General features: G+C 36.8%; 1 long non-coding RNA gene across 5 annotated transcripts in view; it reads right to left on the reverse strand.

Annotated features, from left to right (window-relative positions):
• LOC118523599 (uncharacterized) overlaps nucleotides 1–21,929 on the reverse strand; it is a 124,516-nt gene that overhangs the window by 35,156 nt on the left and 67,431 nt on the right. For 3 of the 5 annotated variants that reach the window (XR_013447556.1, XR_013447555.1, XR_004911193.2), the window contains 2 exons: nucleotides 15,154–15,280; nucleotides 11,626–11,672 (listed from right to left, as the gene is read on the reverse strand). This is a non-coding gene — a long non-coding RNA (uncharacterized LOC118523599). Of the gene's footprint in view, nucleotides 1–11,625; nucleotides 11,673–15,153; nucleotides 15,281–21,929 lie in introns of those variants that run through there. The other 2 variants (XR_013447554.1, XR_013447553.1) reach the window with 1 other exon arrangement.

Consider the following 21,929-nt stretch of genomic DNA (forward strand, 5'->3'; position numbering starts at 1 on the left):
GTGGATAAAATTGCTGGCACCTTAACACAAATCAAGGCAGTGGTCATAGTATTAGTCACCAATGCATCCTCACTATAAAAATAAATGCCAATTTCACTTAAGAATGACTTTAATGAAACTGTAAAAATTATTAATTTTATTAAATCTTGATCCTTAATTGCATGTCTTTTTAATAGTCTGTTGAGTTGGGATTTATACATAAAACACTTCTGCTACATTTTTTAAAAAAATTTTATTAATTTTTTTGACAGAGAGAGAGACAGCGAGAGAGCGAACACAAGCAGGGGGAGCGGGAGAGGGAGAAGCAGGCTTCCAGCAGAGTAGGGAGCCCGATGCGGGGCTCAATCCCAGGACCCTGGGATCATGACCTGAGCCTAAGGCAGACACTTAACGACTGAGCCACCCAGGTGCCCCATTCTGCTGCATTTTAAATATAATAATTGTCTCAAGGAAAAGTACTATGTGATTGTTGGAGTTGCAAGCTCAACTAGCCATTCTTATCATGGAACACCATTTTCACTTTAAAGAACTAGACAGACTATGGGTACTCAGCTTTTAGTATTTAGCAGACATTTTCTCAAAAATGAATGAAATGAGCCTGAAAACAGCCGAAAATATGTATTACCCATGTTAAAATTTGAGCCTTCAATGTGAGCTTGACAGCTTTCCAATACTTAAAGGCTGTTCCAGTGAAATCAGTGGTGTTATTAATAAGTGTGTTTTTTTCATATAACGAAATATGTCAACATTCAGAAGATCTTTGTAACTCAGCATACCAATATATTCCAGATTATCAATACATGTTATTACAAAATCACGCATGGGTAAAAGATTCAAAGTGCAAGACATACCAACAGATCTTAGCGTAACGGACCATGAAAGATTCATTGATGTGGTTTCAGATTCCACATTGCAACTAACCTTTAAAAGATTACCACTAGTGGAGATTTGGCATAGTATCAAAGAAAAATTCTCACAATTATATAAAAAGGCTGTTAAAAATGCTCTCCTTTTCCCAATACATGTCTGTGTGAGGCCAGATAGTCTTTATATACTTCAGCCAAACTAATATATTATAGCAAATTGAATGCAGAAGCAGATACGAGAATCTAGCTCTCTTATGTTAGGTCAGACATTAAAGAGATTTGCAATAATGTAAAACAATTCCATGCTTCTCACTAAATACTTAAGTTTAGGAAAATATTTTTGTTAAAATATAATGTTAATATATGATGGATTTATTATTACTTTTAAATGAATTAATATATATCTCAAACATTTAATTTCTAATTCTGTAAATATTGACTGTTATAATCACATAAGTAAAAGCTCTTTGGAACCCCTTGATAATTTTTTTTAAAGATTTCATTTATTTATTTGAGGGAAGAGAGAGAGAGAGAGCATGGGAGCAAGCATGGGGGGAGGGCGGGTTGGGGCAGAGAGAGGGAGAAGCAGACTCCCTGCTGAGCTGGGAGCCCAAAAGGGAGCTCAATCCCAGGACCCTGGGATCATGACCTGAGTTGAAGACAGACACTTAACTGACTGAGCCACCCAGGCACCCCAAGCCCTTGATAATTTTTAAGAGTGTTAATGTCCTGAAACTTGAATGTTTGAGAGTAACTGGTTTAGCTTATTAAATTGGATACATAGCTCATTAATTTTTAGACTTGTTAAAAATATAATTATTTTAGATCATAAATGACCTTTACAGTCTGTTTTCAACTGGATTTCATATGTTTTGGTGTGTAATGCTATCAATATCACTCAGTTATAAGTGAATATTACATTGTAATTGTGATGTTTGCTTTGACCTTGAGTAATTTAGAAAAATGGTGTGTGTTTAATTCCCCAAAATGTACAGATTTCAATTTATTTTGTTATTGACCTCTAATTTAATTGCCTCTATGTAATACTAATTTTTTTTAATTTGTTGCCACTTATTGATGTCTTAATATATGGTAACATTTATAAAGATCCCATATGTATTTGAATATAATATGTATTGTCTATTTTTAGAGTGAGTTCTATAGATGTTCATTTAATCATGTTTGCTCATGATAGAGCTCAATTATTCTCTATCTTTACTAATGTATTGTTACTTGACTTGATCAATAATTGAGGGAGGTATGTTAAAATCTTCCACTGCAGTGGGGATTTTGTCCAGTTCTCCTTAAACTATCAATAATTCCTTTTCATATTTCAAGGCTACTTCATTAGATCAACTCAAGCATAGGACAGTTATAATTCTTGCTAAATTAAAATTGTTATTGGAAGTAATCCTCTTACTCCCAAATAATGTTTATTTTTTATCTTAAAGTCGATTTTGTTTAACACTAATACCACTCTTCTATTTGTATTGTGGTTAGCATTTGCCTACTATTTTTCATGTTTTCAATTTCAGCCTTTCTTTATCTTTAAACGTTGGTTGTACCTCTTATAAAATATCAATGGATTTTATTTTTAATCAATGTGACAAACTGTCATTTAATAAGCATATTTAATCTACTTGTATTTGTTATAACTATAATTTTAGATTGTTTCTACCATCTTGCCTCTTTTTATTCTTATTTCTTATTTCTTGTAATTGACTGAGAATTTATTTTTTAAATGTGTATTATTTATGTTAATAAATGTTAAATGTTTTATTGTAAATGTATTATTTATGTTAATAAAATGTTAATGTTTATTATTACATTTTCCCTTTTATGGGTTTAAAAGTTATGTATGCTATTTCTATAATTTTAAGGTCACCCTTGAAATTTTTCCCATGCCTGCTAACTTAATGAAGTATCAATTTAGTAATGTCTTATCCTGAATAATATGAAGATCTTAGAACATTTTTACTGTGACCTGCCCCATGACTTTCATGCTGGTACTGCCCAGTATTTTAATCCTATGTCTTTTGAACTCTATAAATTAATTCTTATTTTTAAATTAATTTATACAGACAGAAAACATACTTTTTAAAGTTATCTATGCGTTTAATAAGTTGCTTGTTTACCTTTTTATCTTACAGTGCAACTACTCCTGGGCTCATTTTTATTCTCCTTGAAGAGAAGAGAATGTTCTTTAGAAGTCCCTTTAATGAAGATTTGCTAATGATAAACATGCTTTTGTTTATATTACAAGCTCTCATTTTTTTCAAAATATAATTTGCAAGGTACACAATTCTATGTGTATAGCTATTTTGTGTATACACACACACACACACACACACACACACACACACACTCCCCCCACCCCAACCTGCTTTTATGGTATCCATTATTGCTGAAGCAAAGTCTGCTGTCAGTAAAATTGTCCTTCCTTTCTAGGTGTTTTCTTTCTCACTTGCTGCTGGTAAGATTTTTCTGTTTGTTTTTGATAATCTGCAAATTCACTGTAGTACATCTAGATGTGGATGTTTCTTATTTATACAGCTTGCTATGATTTGGCTTCCTTCATAGATTCAACACTTTTATCAGTTTCAGGAAATTTCAAGCTGTTAACTCTTTGATTATTACAACTCCTTCATTCTGTGTTCTCTTTATGACTCTCATTCTGTCTCCTATGACTCAACCATTCTCATATTTTCTATCTTTTTGTCTCTCTGGAAAACTTTCTTAATAATTTATCCAGATCTACATTTCCATTTATTAATTGTTTATCCATCATTATCTGTTTCTAATTGCAGTAATATTTTTATCCATAAATTTTGGGTGTTTTTTGTTTTTGTTTTCATTTTACCAAAAATTTTCAAGGGATATTTAAGAACTCCTGGAAATTTATTCATTTTTATGCTCTTTTATTTCCTTAAACATTACATACACTTTTTGTATACTTTTATTTTATATTGCGTACCTACCAATGTAATATCTGAAGTCCTTAAGACTCTCGATCTTTGTTGTTTCAACTCATGGTCACTTATCCTAGTTGGTTTTCCTCTGTGTTGGAGTTTTTTTTTTTTTTTTTTTTTAATTGTGGGCTCATATTTAAGTGATTTTCATCTCTGGGAATCAAACAGCTCTAAACTGGGGTGTTTTCCTCTAAAAACCTTTTTCATTTGTTTCTGCAATTAAACTACCAAACAGAGAACATTCATTCCCATTTGAGAATCCTGGCTTTATATGAAAATACCAAGTTTAGCTTTTCCACTGTAGCTGTTGGCTTTTTGATAAGAAAAAAATAGGGAACCACTGCAGTATTTGAGCAAGGAATTGACTTACCTCACTTAGGTTTTAAAAAGAGCACTCTAGTCTCACAATGAAAACAGACTGCAGGAGAGATGCCGGAGATGGGGCAAAGTGAGGGCATGAGCAAGGGAATGATTATGGAACATGGAATTTAAGCTAGGCAGTGAAGAAGGGGAGGTCATCAAGGGGAGAGGGATACTGAAAAGCTGGTACAATCAGTGGATTGGAGATCCCAGTAGGGTTAAAGAATTGTTGAAGATGGACCAGCCAGAGTCAGCTGCACAGATAAGAATTGGTACTGAATATCTGGAAATGAGATTATCCAGGGGTTTTAGCTATTATAAAGATAAGGTCTAGACTACCTGTGGGAATGAGGGGCTGAGGTAGGGTGGAGGAGACATTTAGAGGAGAGGATGTTAACAGGATCATCTACTTCATATTGAGAGTTCTGAGAATTAAAGCAAGAAGAGAAATTCTTTTCTCTTTGTTTACTTGTACAATGAATGAAAGAGGTTTGCACATTTGGAGCAGGAAAAGAAATACTTCACTACAATTTTCTTTCCTAGAGAGACCATAAAAGCAAAGTTCATACAATACTCCCGAGTCTCAGGCTCTCTGGTGACAACTTTTCAATCATTATCATGATACCTTAAGGAGGAAAAAACCAAACAATTTGTATTTCCAATTTAAAACAAAAACACCAAAAAGCTTGGTAAATGAGAGGTATAGCTCCCCAAATTCCATTTAGCATAGAAATAATTTCAAGATTTTCTAGGAAATGGTGATTACTCACCTTTTTGTGGGTGATTTTTCTATTTTCTATAATCTTACTCCTAAATGAAAGCCCCACTGTCAAAAGTCTATTTTATGTCCTAAATTCAAGTCTAAGTGTTATCTAGCCAGAGTCTGGTTCTTCTTCCCTAGTAATGCTATTTTGTATCAGGTGGGCTTTATTGTTCTTCCTTTATTCAGTTAATATACTGTATCGCCATGCCAAACACTTGAAGACTTTTGTCATATTCCACTGCCAAGAGCCCTGTCACCATTCAGCACGGGTACACAGACTTCTTTAACCTCTTCTTGATCGGTTTGTTCCAATAACCATTTGGAATTTTCCTGATCTGGAGCCAATCTGTATTTTCCTTTTCCTTATGGTATTAAGGTAGATGCAGATCTGGTAGCCCAGGCTTTAAAAAGATAGAGGTCTCTGTTTCCTGCACTGAGCCCCACGGACTATAGGGCTGTTTCTAATTATTCTAATTCTGAGGCATTTTCTGCCACCTCACCCAAGGAACCTATGGTGGGCCTAAGCATGATCCCTGATTCAGAGCAATTTATGTTCTTTTAAAACTATCTATCACAATTATTCCATAATTACTTCACAAGTTCAACATCACAATTTACTGTCACCTTTATCTGAGTTGCTTCATTTTCCAAGTCACTAACAAAGGCAAATGAATAAACAAATAAGGCTTTACTATTGACTTTGAGACCCAACTATTAAAAAGCTTCCTTTCCTGCTTCAAGTCAGATTTCAGTTTGCAAACACTGACTGATATTTTGCTGTCGGACTGACTGTGTGAAATATGTTTTCATAGGCCTTGTCTCATCAAATCCTCACCCCAACTCTTTGAAGATATTTTGTTTTTATGTGTGAAAATGGAGGCTTGGAGAAATTAATAAACTACGTAAGGTCACATAGATAATAAATGGCAGAGCCAGGATTTGAACTCAGTCTTTCCAGTTCCAAGTTTTTATCCTCTATCCCATCTGTACATATTAATACCTGTTGCTTACTTTATTTTTATTTTAACCTCTTTAAATAGCCATCTCTAAATCCTAGTTTAATTTGTTGTTTATCTAAAATATGCCATCTATTGTTTTAGCGTACGAGACATAACAATTTTTAATCACTTATGATATACTAAATGGAAATAGATGAGCTTAGTTCAGGTTTTTTTATTTTTGATTTTTTTTATCTATTTATATAACACCCTGCTTACCTGGTGAGGTAGAATTTTAGAAATTATTTCAACTGCTTCTCTGCCCACAGATAAAAACATCAAATTATTTGGGGGCAGGTTTTCATCATTGTGAGAGGCTTTACTTAAGTGAGCCTCTTTTGTTAAGAAAATGTAGAAAGAGAAGAGTGAAGACTTACCGCCAAAGGGAAAGGCCCATAGTGAAAAATAGTGGCTTGGAAAAGATGACACCTTCTGGGATTCTATAGTATAGAGAGTTCTGGAAATGGAATTGACCAATTTTTATAAGAAGATCAATTTACTCTGATTCTCTGAGATTTGAGGTGATGGGTAGATCTCATATTAGACTATAGCTGCCCTGTCCAAGGTCCACTAACAGGAGAGGTCCCCAAAAACCCCAAAGAAAAACCTACCAGTAGGAATAAGGGGCCTGGCTCATGACTTAAGCTCAACACATCCACGGGTTGGGTGGGAGAACTGGTTCCAGCACACCCTGTGCCTATGTGTAGAAGGCCCTCAGGATCCAGCCACACTGAAACAATGTTGCGATTTGAAGAATAAAATGGCTATGCAAGTGATATTGAATGAAAAGCTATTTTGATTCCCCAGGAAAGGCAAGCAGGCCCCACTGCATCCCTGCAAGCGCAGGACCAGTCTTCAACAGTGACATCTTGTGGCTGAAGTGTGAAACAGTTCCGTCATCCTTGTGACGGTACAATCCCTCAGAATTGATTCCTGGACAATGCAGAAGCAGGTGGACCTCAAAAATGAAATACTGAACTTCCTGAAAATAAATGCGCATAGGATTATAGGCAATTTATTGAAAAATTAAAATTGATTGGTTATTGCACCCTACGCCTGGAAAGCTGACTTTCGTGCACATACTGACTGTATTCTTGCGACATTTTCCTAGCTACTTCTTCTTATTCTTCTTTTTTTAAAGTAATCTCTATACCCAACATGGGGCTTGAACTCATGATCCCAAGATCAAGAGTCACATGCTCTACTGACTGAGCCAGCCAGGCACTCCTCCTAGCTACTTCTGAATGATTCTATCTGCCCCCCTTCTTTCTCTCTCTTTTCCAATTTTTTTCCTGCATGTATCTACCCGGTTAATCTTCCCAAACTATCAATTATTTCCAAAAGGTTTGCAATGCTTCTTACTGCCTACAAAACAGAATCTATATTCCTCATCCCGCTATTCGACCATACTCCACAATCTGACCCCCACATCCTAAAAGGTAGTAGAAAAAAAAAAAGAAGTATTTATTATCTGTTATGAGACACTTTATATATTTCTTCTCATTTAATTTCCCCTTCGATTTTATTTTCCACTACCCTCCTTTTAATTGAGGTGTGAATGACATACAGTAAAGTGCACAAATCTTAAGTGTATACCTCAGTAAATTTTTACATATGTATCTACCTGAGAAACTATTATTGAAATCAAGTTGCCGGACATTATCGGCTTCCCCAGGAACCTCTATCATTCACCTCCTAGACTATGCTCCCGAGAGTGCAGCTCTCCTGGCCATTATTACCATAGATTAGTTTTGCCTGTTCTGAACTTTACATAAATGTAATTGTACAATGTGTACTGTTGTGTCCGGCTTCCTTCAATGAATGCTATTCTTTTACTCAACATAATGTAATACTACTATAGAGTTGTATGCTCTTTTTCAATACATGTAATATTCTATCATGTGAATATAACCTAACTTACTAATTTATTCTTTTAAATTGATGGACAAATAGTTTCCTCTTTCTTTGGCTGTAATGAATAAAACTGCAATGAATATTCTTGGATATGTCCTTTTGTAAACATAAGCACTTATTTATCTTAAGTATACTACTAGGAGTAGAATTTCTGAGTTATAGTGTGTATGAATATTCAAATTCATAGAAACTAACAGTTTTCCAAACTAGTTGAAACAATTTATATTCCAACCAGCAAGCAATGCATAAGAATTCTATTGTTCCACATCTTTAGAATACTTGGTACTCTATGTCCTTTTAATTTTAGCCAATCTGGTAAGTGTGTAGTAGTATCTCCCTATGACTGAAATTTTCATTTCCTGTTGATAAATCCTACTGACCTCCCTTCCATATGCGTATTAGCCATTTGGATATCATTTTTTAATGAAGTGCCTGTTCAAGTTTTTTGCCCATGTCTTTTATTGCACAATTGCCTTTTCTTATCATTTTATAGAAGGTCTTTATGTATTTTGGATACAAGTTCATTACCAGATATTTTACATATATTTAAAAATAGATGTATATATATATATAGATAGATAGATATACAAATATCTTCTCTCAGTCTGTGGCTTGTCTCTTTATTCTCTTAATGGAAACTTTTGATTGATAGAAATAGTTCAATTTATTAATCTTTTATTTTATGGTTAGCATTGTTTGTATCCAGTTTAAGAAATCTTTCCTTTCCCCAAAACCATGAAAATAAGACAATATTTTCTCATGTTTTCTCCTTAAAATTTCATTGTTTTATATTTCACTTTCAGGATTATAATCCATTTTCAATTAATTTCCTTTGGTGAGATATCAGTACCCACTTTTGAATTCTATTCAAGGCAGATTGATAAACTCATTGCAATTTCATAACTCATCCTTTAAAAAAAAATACTAATATTGGATAATTCTGGCTTTCTACTCCTGCCTAGAATTCTGTGGTCTCCTATACCCGAGTCCTCAGCTCTGGTTCCCATCTGTGCTCTAGCCTCCTGAGTCTGAAGTGCACTTATTGTTTATTACTTTACACTGTTAGCTACTTTTATGGATGCATTACCTTGCTTCCAACTAGACTGCATACTTCTTGATGGTAGGAATTGCCCATAAGGGTTAACCAACACTCTGTACATCATGGCCAGTCCACAAACATGAAATGGCAGCTCATTAACATGTGTGTTTTTTCTTTGAGACTATCAGGGGACCCACTGAGGAGTGTCTGCCCATTTCTGTGAGTGATGCTCCTGTCACACTGACAAATGCATCTAGTTCAATGGGACAATTTTTAATATCATTTAGGTGGTATTGCCAGGCCTTTCAGGCAGTATTTTCCAAATTTATTTCCAGTCTTGTAGATAGTCATTCCATTCTTTCAGCATTTCCCATATCTGCTGATTCATTAACACCTCTCAGTTTTCATTAATTGCTTGATCAGTGTGTTCTATTTTATTTTATCGTTAAGGTAGAAAGTATTTTTTTTCTAAGAAAGGGGACTTTTTTGATGTATTTCCTTTAGAATTAAAAGGAAGGGAAAGTATCACACAGATTTAAAACCTCCACACTCCTTTTCCCAGTCCTTGGGGAGAGAAAAAAAATCAGTGGGTCTAAATTTGTCCCCTGTCTTCTTTAACAGCCACCCTATGTCTGTCATCTAGATCTGTTGATTTCCAAAAAGTGTCAGTGTACCTGTTCAAAATTTTTTCCTGTTTTGTGACTCTAACAGAGGTGTCAGAGTTTTTAAAGTATTTTTTTCATGCCCCTCATTTTAAAAGAGTTTAAAAACAGAGTATTACCTCATTGATTGGGATTCATATTAGTGGTCCTGCTTGCTTTCCCATATGAGGTACAAAATGCCTCTTCTTCAACTTAGCTACTTTATTCAGCTTATTCATTCTGGTTTTTGTCATAATTATCATTTCCTCTTTAAAAAAAAAGAATAGGTATTATGAGAAATTTCTCTAGGGTTCCCTCCCAATTTCCTCACTGCCATTACAGAGCCTCTGTCCCATCAGTCTTGATCAGGCACGTTGGATATTCTTACTCTTTGCGTTCCTCTTTTCTCAGAGCAATTGTAATCTGCTTTAATTATGGTGGATACTCCAGCAGCCTGCCCTTCTCCTGGGCTTTAGTATTCCCTCCTTCAATACCATACTCACTAGATTTTTTTTTAATTCCCCCAAATTAGCTCTCTTGAATTCTAATGCCCTGATAGGACTGCTTGCATTCTGGTTATGAGCATGATCCCACCAGGTTTCACAAATGCTGAAGAAGGCAAAGCTTTCTGCATTTCTGCATGCCTCTGACAGCTCTTGTTCATTCCTCAGACCCTCACAGGCCCCGGGCTTTGCCTTTCTCTCTGCTTAAATTGCTCGAGTGACCCTGCCCTCAGAGAAGGAGGGAAACATTGTTTTAGATGCCTGATAAATGACATGACTTTTGACCCTCTTGTCTTTTTAAAAAATCTCTCCAGTGAAAGAGATTTTTAAAATAGCAATTTATCTGTAAATATAATTATTAATTTTTTAAATTTCATACACTTTACACTCTAGTTTTTACTCAATTCTGCGGCATAACTCAGATCTCCAATTAGTTGATCTTAAACCTCTGGCCAGTGCTATCCCCTTGCAAGCTTCCTCTCTGCTGTCCACTGAAATTTTCATGAGAAATGTGTAGGGGCAAATGGCACATACTTACTCCAGTCACCATGCCATTCTCCATCAGTACTTGTGCTCATGCATACACACACACACACACACACACACACACACTCACTCACTCACACAAGCGAATAGCTCTTTTTTCCCCACAAGAACATTGGCTTTAACCATCTCAGTACAACAAAACAAGAAATATTTATGTTTATTTTTATGAGGGTAGAGATTTCAGAGACTTCGTGTTTATCTCTGAAGAGTAAAGGCTTAGGATATCTGCCCTTGGGTGAGGGAGATACACCCAGTTAATGTCATGCTCATGGTAAATTCAAAACTGACTCCCAGTCCCACCCCTACCCTATAACCGCTTTGCCTTCCCATTCTTATTACTGTATCAGTTGAAATGCATTCAGTTTTAGTTAAAGAAAACATAACTGAAACTGATCTAAACAAAAAAGTGGGATTTATGATTTATAAGTGAAAAACCCAGAAATATGGCAAAAATCAAGTGAGCCTTAATCCAGTCACTCAACACTGTCACCAAGTATTTCTTTCTTTGTTTTTCTGTTCTTTCTTCGGTGATGTCACTCCATCCTAAAGATGACTCCTACTGTAGTGCTAAAGAGAGATCACCAGTCTCCGGGGCCTATGTATTTCCTCTTTCTGGAACAAAAAGAGCACTATTTCAGCATTTCTAGCAAATCCTAATATTCCTCTAATTGGACCAGCTTTGGTCACATGGACCCTCCTAAATCACTGAGGTTGGCAAGGGCTTGCATTCATGGGCTTGGCCTGGGTCACATGCTCTAACCCTGAAGTCAGGAAAGGAAACTGTTTCCTAGGAAGCACACATTTCACAAAATGGAAATTAGAGGGAGGAACAGGAGGAGGATGCATTCTGGAGGCAACCCAAACAGTTGAACTTTATAAAAATCCTATGCCAAAACATGTTGAGTTTACCAAACCTACATTGCAGCCCAGTTGTAATAATGACAATAGGAAAACCCCTTCCTAATGGCTGCCCTCACCTTAAAAAGAGCATACACACATACGAACAGGACAAAAGAGATCTCCTACCTTCTTCTCCTCTTCCTTCTTCTTCTTCTTCTTCTTCTTTTCTTCTTCTTCAATTTCAGTATAGTTGACACACAGTGTTACATTAGTTTCAGGTATCCAAAATAGTAATTCAACAACTTCATATATTATGCTATGCTCACAGGTATAGTTACCACTCGTCACCATACAAGCCTATTACAATACCATAGACTATATTCCCTATGCTGTACCTTTCACCACCATGATTTCTTCATCCCCTAACTAGAGATACTCCTGGCTTCTAACAGGAAGTAGCTTGGGTACTTGGGCAAGTGACTTAAATTCTTTCTGCTTTTATCTCTCCGAAATTGAATATTGTTTTAGAGGCAAATCCAAGTGATACTAAAAGTTGTCCACTTTGTGCTCCTATTTAGTCAGATTTAAAAAATAATTTCTACATCACAAAGCAAGGAAAGATTTCTAAATATCTTCATTAGGCTAGGACAGTCTCTATCTACCACAATAAAGGCAAACGGTGCTAGGTTGCAATGAACAAAAGCTTTTCTTTGCGATAATAAATTTATTTAAATGCATCGCATTCAAGGGGTTCAAAAGCAGGACCCAACCTATATGGTTTTGCCTTGGATTATTAGTCCTTTGAAGTCCAGTTATGGCAAGATAGATCCTCAGGGATCCCTGCCAAACAAGAATGAGAAAGCTCAGGTGAGAACAGGGGCATAAGAAGTGAGCTGTTCCAAGTGTCACTCTTTCCTCCACAGGATCATTATTGGGGAAATAGATACAATGTGTAGCCCCAGGGAGTCTATAAACAAGCAAACTTCTTTTCCTTCCTTCCTTCCTTCCTTCCTCCCTCCCTTCCTTCCTTCCTTCCTTCCTTCCTTCTTCTTTCCTTTAACTGAAAGAGTTTAACTGTTCTTTTCCTTTCTACATCTATCTAACCTCAGATGTTTTGAATCCAGCCAGAGGGTATGACTATCTAAGGTTTATTGTAAGCTGAAGGGGGTGAGGGGAGACTTGGAGACACATTCTACAGTCAACTGATGTTCAGAGAAGTGAAGTGACCTACTTGATTCATTCAAAAAGGAAGATAGTTCTCTAAATTCTGCCCCAGGTGAAAGAGGAGTATCTGAGTTCTTGTTGACATCACATCTTGTTGAAATTGAAGAGACAGATGAAGTAAAAAAATTTTACCAGAGTTTAGCATATAGTTTCTTTAGGAATGACATTAATTAACCCGAGTGCTTTAAAGAATTATTCAGGATATCACCTATATCTTCCTCTTCGTTTGTTTTTTTCAGTTTGGTGCTCATGATTGACTATAAAATTTTCAAGAAGCTTTGCATATTTGCCCAGCATCCAGGAAGGAACTGGGGAAATGCTCTTTAATTTCATGACTTCTCCAGGATCTCTTATTGGAAAACATTAACGCCAATTTTTTTCTTTCCCAAAAGCTTATTATGAAGTTTTCCTATCAGCTTCTGAGCTGGGACAAAACTGAATTAACTCATGCTTTGCAAAGTTACCTACATTTTCCTATTTACATTATAAATCATTCAAGATCACTTATTGATGTCAACCTGAATGGACAGCTTACATTCACCTAGTTCCTTCAAATGTGTCCTACTACAGAAAGATTCCTTTTGGTAGTCTCTAAGAAATATATAGACATTCAGCCCAAAGTCTGCCACTCCAATTCTGAATGTCCACAGAAACGTGATATTTAAGAATCTGTTTACTTTTCCATCTTGAAATTAAAAATAAAATTTATTTCCTTCTTGGTTCTTTATCATAACTGGATTAACCAATAAGTAAATATTTGTTCTGAAGATATCATAATTGATCATTCAGAGTGCAGTGCCTGGAAATTTCATCAGTTCCAAGACCACTTGTGACCTACCTACTGCTAGTAATCCGTAACATATCCTTTATTAGATAGTTTAGTTTCCAATGAGCTAAGTGTGGCTTTGACATTTTTTGAAGAGTCCTGGGCAGAGTCTTATAACAGAGGTCTCGACAATACAGAGTTTTCCAGTAAAAAAAAAAAAAAAAAATCAAATACTTCTGAAAGAACCTAGTAGAATTCCTAAGGCATAACTTGAAATAAGCAGCAAGTCATGTGACCTTGCTGTCCATTAACCTTGACTCTAAGGCCAGAGGTCAGGGCTATCCCTATAGCTAAATCCTCCAGGTGGGGTTAGGGAAAAAAAAAAAGGTGACAATTTGGAGGACAATTTACAAGCCAGATATAATCATCTGAAATGCTGATTCTGTGTCTTCCTAAGAATTTATGGCAGCCAGAAGGAAAGCAAATATGTTGCGCTAATGCAAGCAGTTACAGCTTCCTTCCCTGTCACCCTGTACAGGAAAGCTCCTACAGAAGTTGTAAATCTCACCTTTCTGCAAAACTAATGAGATGGTGTCACTATGTGGGGGAATGACCTGGGGCCCTATGAATAGGAAGCAGCATTAAAGGGGGCTTCTGAAAGTCTCACCTGGAAACAGAACTAACCAGGACACTAAAACAAACTCCATGTCAATGAGTTGTTCTTCACCTGTGGAGGTGATACCTGAACCCATAACTGTGAAAAGGAAAGTTGGTTGATTTTTACAATACAGGGTAGTCTAATAATTGTGGTAATAGACTTGTTCCTTGAGCCAGGAATAATTGTCTCTTCTCCTTTGTCTTTTATTGATTCATTTATTCAATAAACAATCATTGACCATCTAGATGTACTAGGTTCTACAGAAACAAAAAATGAGTAATATACAATCCCACGGAGTTCATAGGTTGGTAGAGAAAAGAGTCATGAAAACAAATAAAACCAAAGCAATGAAACCAGTACTAGAAGAGAAATGATAGCACCATGACCAGTGGCAGGATTTGCAAAATGGATAATTGGAGTTCAGAATTTAAATTCTGGCCATGAACCAGAACAGTGTTGAGGGCCCCAGAAGTGACTGAACTGAAAACCATGACCTCGTGTCTGTGATATTCAACTAACCACAGAGAAAACAGTTCAGATGGTAAAGGAAAAGACTTCAGACACACATCCCTCTGGCCTAGACCTTGCTTTTCAAGGTGCCTTGCCTGTGGTTGAACTACATTGTTAAAACCACTTGACTAGATGTAAACTACTTACTTTACATTAAAATTGAACCCTTGGGCTTCCTTGCACATATTCTTAATTAATTAATTTCTTCTTTCATTAAGCAATAGATCATAGATGAGGACTTCAGGATAAGTATAGAATGAAGCCTCTGGATCAATTATAAATTATCAACTTTGGATACCAGTTTACTGGGTCTGTGTCCTGCAGCTGCCTCAATCCCCCCGCCCCCCACCAACACATATGATCTCTAGTGACAACTTTGTCTCTGCCAGAATCAGAGTCATCCCTAAGAAAAATTTGGCTTCTGAGGAAGAGCACTGCAATATTTCCATATAGATAAAAGCAGGTGAAAATTAACTTTAGGGGCAATGTTGAAGGATAAAAAAATTGACATCTATGGAATTAGAATGGGTTGTAAAAGCATATTATCCACCATTACCTTAACATGGAGGAGAGTTCCTGGCACACAGAAGAACCTACACAAATCCTGAAGAAATAGAGATGCCAAATGACAGCAGGGGTTCCATTGGATTGAAAGAGATGCCCTTTTTGACAACATGTTTTACCTGAAAAAAGAAAAAAAAAAACTTATGTTTTACCTGGAACTGTAAGAGGTAAACTATAAGAGTGCTTTGCATGCATCATCTCATTTGATATTGCCTATTTTGCACAGATGACGAAACAGAGGTTGCAAAGAAGTTAAGAACTTTCCAGTGGCTTTCCTCAAGGCAACACAGTGAGTAGCTTCCAGGTCCAGAATTCAAATTTGGGTCTGACTTATTCTTTTTCTGTTATCTTATTATGTCATAGTAATAACCTCACCACTTACATGGGTCCTGTAGATAAAATGCCTTAATGTTTGAGCACCCTTTCCTGCCTGATGTTAATGCTTGAATAATAAAAGGGAGTACACAAGGGAATGGATATCAGTACCTGAGGAAGAAAGAAAGCATCATTCTAGATAATTGTGTCAGATGGCCAGTTCTCTACATGGCTCCCCAGAAGTGAAACACCCCCACTCCCTAATGGTAAACTCCTTGGGGGTCATACTGTACTTTCCACATCCCCCAGGTCTCTGTAGGAAGAACTCAGCAAAGAGCACACACTCATTGATTGCCCATCAGTGGAGGCCATGCTGTTTAAATTGTTGTCCTCAAGTGTCTTTAATTCTTAATGGAAATCTTAAGAAATCCAACATTTTCTGGAAGCATATCAAATATCCAACATCCTCTGGAAGCATATTGAATATAACAATACCGGGAGTTAGAGAACAGACACAAGTGATCTGAATTCACTTGTTGCACACCTTTTCTGGATTAGTCGTGACCTTCCTCATGCCTTTGAGTTTTCCTGTGGGGTGTGAGTGTCCTACAAAATAGTCCATCAGCCTTCCCTTCACTGCATGGGAGTTAATCATTGATGGTAGGAGTCCCAGTCAGGGATGATATTAAAAATATTTATCAACTATTTATTGATATATACCAATGCACAGAGGGTCCAACTGGAATGGATTACAGCTGTGAACACCCAATGCCACCGTAGCAGGGCCCACCTACTGAGTATCGGCTCTTCGTGAACTTAGATTCAGATCAGTGTTTCCCTCACTGAAATCGTCTTGAAGTGAAAGAAGATTATGAAATGAAGATTAATCACAATGTAATAAGACACACACACACACACACACACACACACACACACGTGCATGCACGCGCTCACCAACCTGAACAAATACCTAAATTTTGTCCTTCAAATGAACCAATCACCTCAGGGGGATAATACAATTATTTAATGTTCTGTCGTTGCTCAAAACACTTTTAAAACTCCTCTTGGAATTGCCTTCAGGGTCAGTTTATGAACCACAAAAGGTAATTTACCTCTCTTTTTTATAGTCACACCTCGTTTTTGACAAGTTTATAATACCTATCTTCATTACCTTTAATCAGAAATGGCTCTAAATAACTTCTGGCTCTTTCCAAAACTCAACTTTCAAAAGACAAAGGTAAGTCCCAATTTGCAAATAAATATAATACAGGCCATGCGAGAAACTCACAAAGAGTAAAATCATATTTTTTCATATAAAATGTGGCTGCCTTTTAAATATACTTATAGCAAAAGTCCAATAAGAAGAGGTAGTCTTTTATTGCTCAACCTTTGAGTCCATGTGCCTCACTTGCACTCCCACCTATGGGGGTGCACTCTGTCCCCGGCCTCTCTTACTCAAGTGCCCATGTGTTAGACCATGTAACTGGACTATCCAAACTCTACCCCTCATTTACAGATCATTAGACCAGGGATGGATGCCTGATTCAGAACAACCAGTCTGCAAACTGGTCAATACATGTAGCCTGGTTCCAAAGATGAACTGAGCCAATTAGAATTTCAATTTTGAGACATGAATTAAGAAATATAAAAATAATTTTCCAGCACCATGGGAGCTGAAACTGAAAAGTCACAATATTACTGGTAGAAGTGGGGACTAAGCAGAGAGAGGGCACAATTGCCAAGATAAACTGAAGTTATGAAGGAATGAAAACTATGGTAAGCTGGAGAAACAGGTCGGTGGAGACAAGAGAATGGAGCAGATGGCCTAGGAGGGGCAGATATGCTTTGGGAGACCACAGTGAACACTTCTAAGTTGTCTTCCCACATTGATTCTCTCCTTAGCAACCCCATTTTCATTTGGCAACTATGTGATCCTGAGCATGTGACTCCATTCTCGCTCTCAGGGTGAAACAGTGACCTAGGCTAAGCCAACAAGCTATCAACCAGCCACAGTGATTGGTGTAGGGGGAGGAATGTGGCCTAAGCAATTATGGTGTATAGCAGGATTTTTGTTGTAAATGCTAGAAAAGAATCCCTCTCTCTCCTCTCTGCTAAAAATAAGAAAAGACCATTTCTGAGAGCCACTAGTAACCATTTTGGAATCAAAGTTGGTCAACCTTAGAAAAAAGCTGACACCATGGAAAGAACAGCAGCGACACAGAGACGAAAAGACTCTGGGTCTTTGGTGCTATTTTGAAGCTGCTGGATGGAACCTTATCTGAAGCTCTGCCTCTCCCCTGCCCCCCACCCTTTTTTTAAATTGAAACTACTCAGCCTCCTTTATTGTTTAAGCCACTTTGATTGGCTCTTTCTACTTAAAACAAAAGCATACTGATACTGACGCAGAGAGAGGACAGAAACCTGACTCCAGAAACTCCTCAATTCCTAAAATTTCAGTTTAAATTCTAGTCTATGTTTATCCCCCAAATAAACCATCTTTTAAAAGCTGACCTAAGAGAATTTCTGCTTGTTTAACCCCGAGAGCCAATCTAGCTACATAATGTGTTTGATAAATCATTATAAAAGCCCATTTCCTAGATGGGCATTTTAGATGGGCTCTATTCTGATATTCAAATGTCTTACATTTCTCATTTTAATCCAGAATCCAATAATCCGAATGTCATTTACTTTAGTAATTAGCTAATATTTTCATTATTTAAAATATGGATAATGATATTAGAGATTTGAAACTGCAAGTTCCCCATGAATTTATTCATTCAATCCTGAAAAATAAATTATATTTTTAACAGTAAGTAGCACTTACTCATTAAACAAAATTAAATCAGAATTAGTCAGTACAAAATGATATAAAGTCAAAAGTACTATTCAGGGCGCCTGGGTGGCTTAGTTGGTTAAGCGACTGCCTTCGGCTCAGGTCATGATCCTGGAGTCCCAGGATCGAGTCCCGCATCGGGCTACCTGCTCAGCAGGGAGTCTGCTTCTCCCTCTCCCGCTCCCCCCCTCTTGTGCTCTTTCTCTCTCTCACTCTCTCTCTCAAATAAATAAATAAAAAAAAAATCTTAAAAAAAAAAAAAAGATTCTCTCTCTTCCTCTGCCCCGCCCCCCTGCTCATGCTCTCTCTCTCCAAAAAAAAAAAAAATTTTTTTAAAAAAAAGTACTATTCACTTCCCAGACTCTTCATACCCACTCCCCAAGTATCATTGTAAAGGCAAGTTTGTGTTCCTCTAGACCGTTGTCAATACACATAGGTATATTTTAAGCTACCCATGGAAAGAGACTGTACATTCTGTTTGCCAACTTGCTTATTTTCACTTAGAGGTATATTGCAGGCAGTTTTCCACATCATTTTCATTCATTCTCATGGCTGCATTGTGTTCCATGGCTGTACCATAATTTATTTAACTTTTCTCCTACTGATGAACATTTAGGTTGTCTCCAATTTGTTTTCCAATGTTTTTCATAATACAAGTAATGCTACAGTAAGCATTCTTGTACACGTTTTCTTACACACCGGTACAAATATTTTTGCAGAATACTCTTTAGAGGGAGTCTTACTGGTTCAAAAGTATGTATTTTTTAAATTTTGATAGATTCTGCCTAATTACCCTGCAAAGAAGTTCTATCAACATACACTCTGACCAATGGGATATGAGCATGTCCTGTTTGCCACACTTTCACCATCATCAATGTCATCAACGTATTCATTTATTCTTTAGCATTAAATCTCAGTCTTAAGCTGCAGTTATAAAAGCAACATCTTGAAGTCTTGGGAGAGTCTCATAATATGATAACGTTAGCCAAATAATTTTTTTCATGAAGTAGGAGAGATATAATAGTTTTTTAGGGATTTGGGACAAAATGTCAGGGCCGTTAATATAAGGACAGTTCTGGATGCTCAACTCAAGGATGCCATATTAAAAGTTAGATAAATAATGTTAAAATAAGGTCTAGCTTTCTAAGAGACACTTGTCATTCCTTCTACACATTGCTGAGGCCCTGGACACTTCTGCCCATCTAAAACCAAAGGGGACTTATTTTAAATTCTACCTCCTTCTCTTGAAAAGTTTAGGGGCTCCAGTAGAAAAAGAAATTGCATATAAGATAGTTCTTTCAAAAGTAGGTATTCTGATTAACGTAAAAAAAATCAACAACAGATGAAACAAATATTTATTGAAAGTGTTTTAGAAGCACAAGGCACTGTGATAGGTGTTCCAAATTGGGAGCATCCTGTAGTTCACCAATTCCCAGAGCAACAGTAATGATTAAAAAAAATCAAAAAGATATTATTTTGCCTCTAAGCAAGAATTATACCAACCATTTAACTCCAGTTCTGTCAGTTGGCAAGTGAAATGACTAATTGTGAATAGATTCACTCTTGAAATCTTTAGTAGACTTTATTCCCCATGCCCAGCTCCCAACAACCAGGGAATCCTGGTATTTGGTGGAGAGTGTGATTGGGAGGCAGAGGCTTATCTAATGCTGAAATTTGATAAGGTGGCCAGAATCTACAGCACTAACATACCACTGTCTCTCAATACCTACCAAGTCTGTCTTTCTTAATCATCTCCTCCTACTAAAAGGTTTAAAGCCAATCATCCTGTCTTAAGAATACACTATGTCAGAACATCACCAATTTACTTGTCTTCCTGGATGCCCTGGCTCGAAAGACCTGAATCCCATCAAACATGGCTGTTTATTGGAGACACCAGGGTAGTACTATATCACATAAACAAAGAGAGACAGATACACTAGGGTTTAGAAACCAGAAGAAACACTAAACTAGAAACTACAGGAGCCAACTATGACATACAAATCTTAGTGGAAGAACCACCCAGGGAAAAATCTCTGCATGCTTTTGACTTCAAAGGCTAATCTTATCTCTTTTCTCACTCAAAGAACACAACATTTTGCAGAATACAACATGCTAAGTTTCTGAGCCTGTACGGCATAAACCTGATATGTATATGCTAGTGGTAACTCCTTGAGATTTTGGTAGAATGTGGCTATTTTCAACAGAAGCCAAAAATAATCCCCCTACCCCCAAATCCTTTCAAGGACGCTGATTATCTTATATTTCACATATGGTGAATTTTACAGAGCTGCTAATCAAAAACCTAAATTCTCTTGTGTTTGAGTTGTAACTTTACATAGATAAATGTAAACAAAAATCATCTTAAAGCTCTATTAATAGTTACATTCTAGTTTCTCAAAAAAAATTAAGTATATAAAGGGGACTATCCTATTTTTACTTGTAGTCCAACTATGTAGCTTCATCTTTCCCTCTTCATAAAAGTACAGAAAAATATCTAATGGAGAAGATGATAGAACAATCCCATTTAGAATGAGGCCATGATGGCTTGGCAATATGGAAGGAAATAAAGAAAGAAAGGATCAGCACAATAAACTTGCTTTTGGGGTCCCACAACCTTTCTGGTGCCAGAGAGCTGGGAGGGCTATTGAAACAACAGCCTTAAACATACAATGGGAAAATCTCTTTGAGTGCTCTACTCCCTCCGTCCAGGGTCCCAGCCCCGAGCCCACCCACACTCCCCACCCAAGCCCAGCCCTATTCTCTGCACACAGTCTGACTTCAGTAGAGATAGCAACTGGGTTAGGAGCATTGACAGATGGTCCAATGGAGGATGCTTCACTCTGAAGCAAAACCTGAGGGTGATGTGACGGAAGAGAGGCAGATATCTGCCAACATGTCAACCGGGGAGACACAGCTTAGATGGAAGTCCATTTGAACCAGTGGAACAATGATGAAGAAAGATGGATGAAAACATGTTCCTTTACTCTATTAAATCAGGAAGTCTCAGAAATGTGGATTCTGTTCCTGTGCTGAGCACTGTCACATGTACTGCTGAAGAATGTTTATTTCCTAGATGAGCTATCCTCTTGCCATGCACTGTATATGACAATGCAGTGAAATCTTGAAATAGGTGACCTTTGAGCCCTTCAAAGAAAATAAGTAAAATCAAAGTCAGTGGGATTATTACTCCTGATAAAACACAACTGTCTTTGCTTCATTAAGGCACTTTAATGATATTTTCATCACACAGTTTTCAAAAAATTAATAGATTTCCCTCACTTATCATTTAGTCATTTGAGAACTATAAAAACTAAACTGCAGTGGATTTTTTTTCTAAGCAATTTTTTGAAGGCACCGGAATTTGAATTTGATATATTTTAGATTTTGTTTGTTGTGGAGAAACAAAACAAAACAAAACAAAAGTTTAGATTTGGTATGAAACCGCATCTGCATTTTGAGGACTTCCCAGATTATCTGAACTTTGAAGACAGGGAAATACAGCACTGACAATCCAACTTTCTCGTAAGGTTTTCCTTTTTGTCAGTTTGTGGGGGATGGTCCTGGGGGGAGGGGAATAGATTTATTGGATGATGACCAAAACGAACTCAAAGAACTTGTGT

This window comes from Halichoerus grypus, chromosome 5 (genome assembly GCF_964656455.1).
Source record: "Halichoerus grypus chromosome 5, mHalGry1.hap1.1, whole genome shotgun sequence".
Lineage (NCBI taxonomy): Eukaryota > Metazoa > Chordata > Mammalia > Carnivora > Phocidae > Halichoerus > Halichoerus grypus.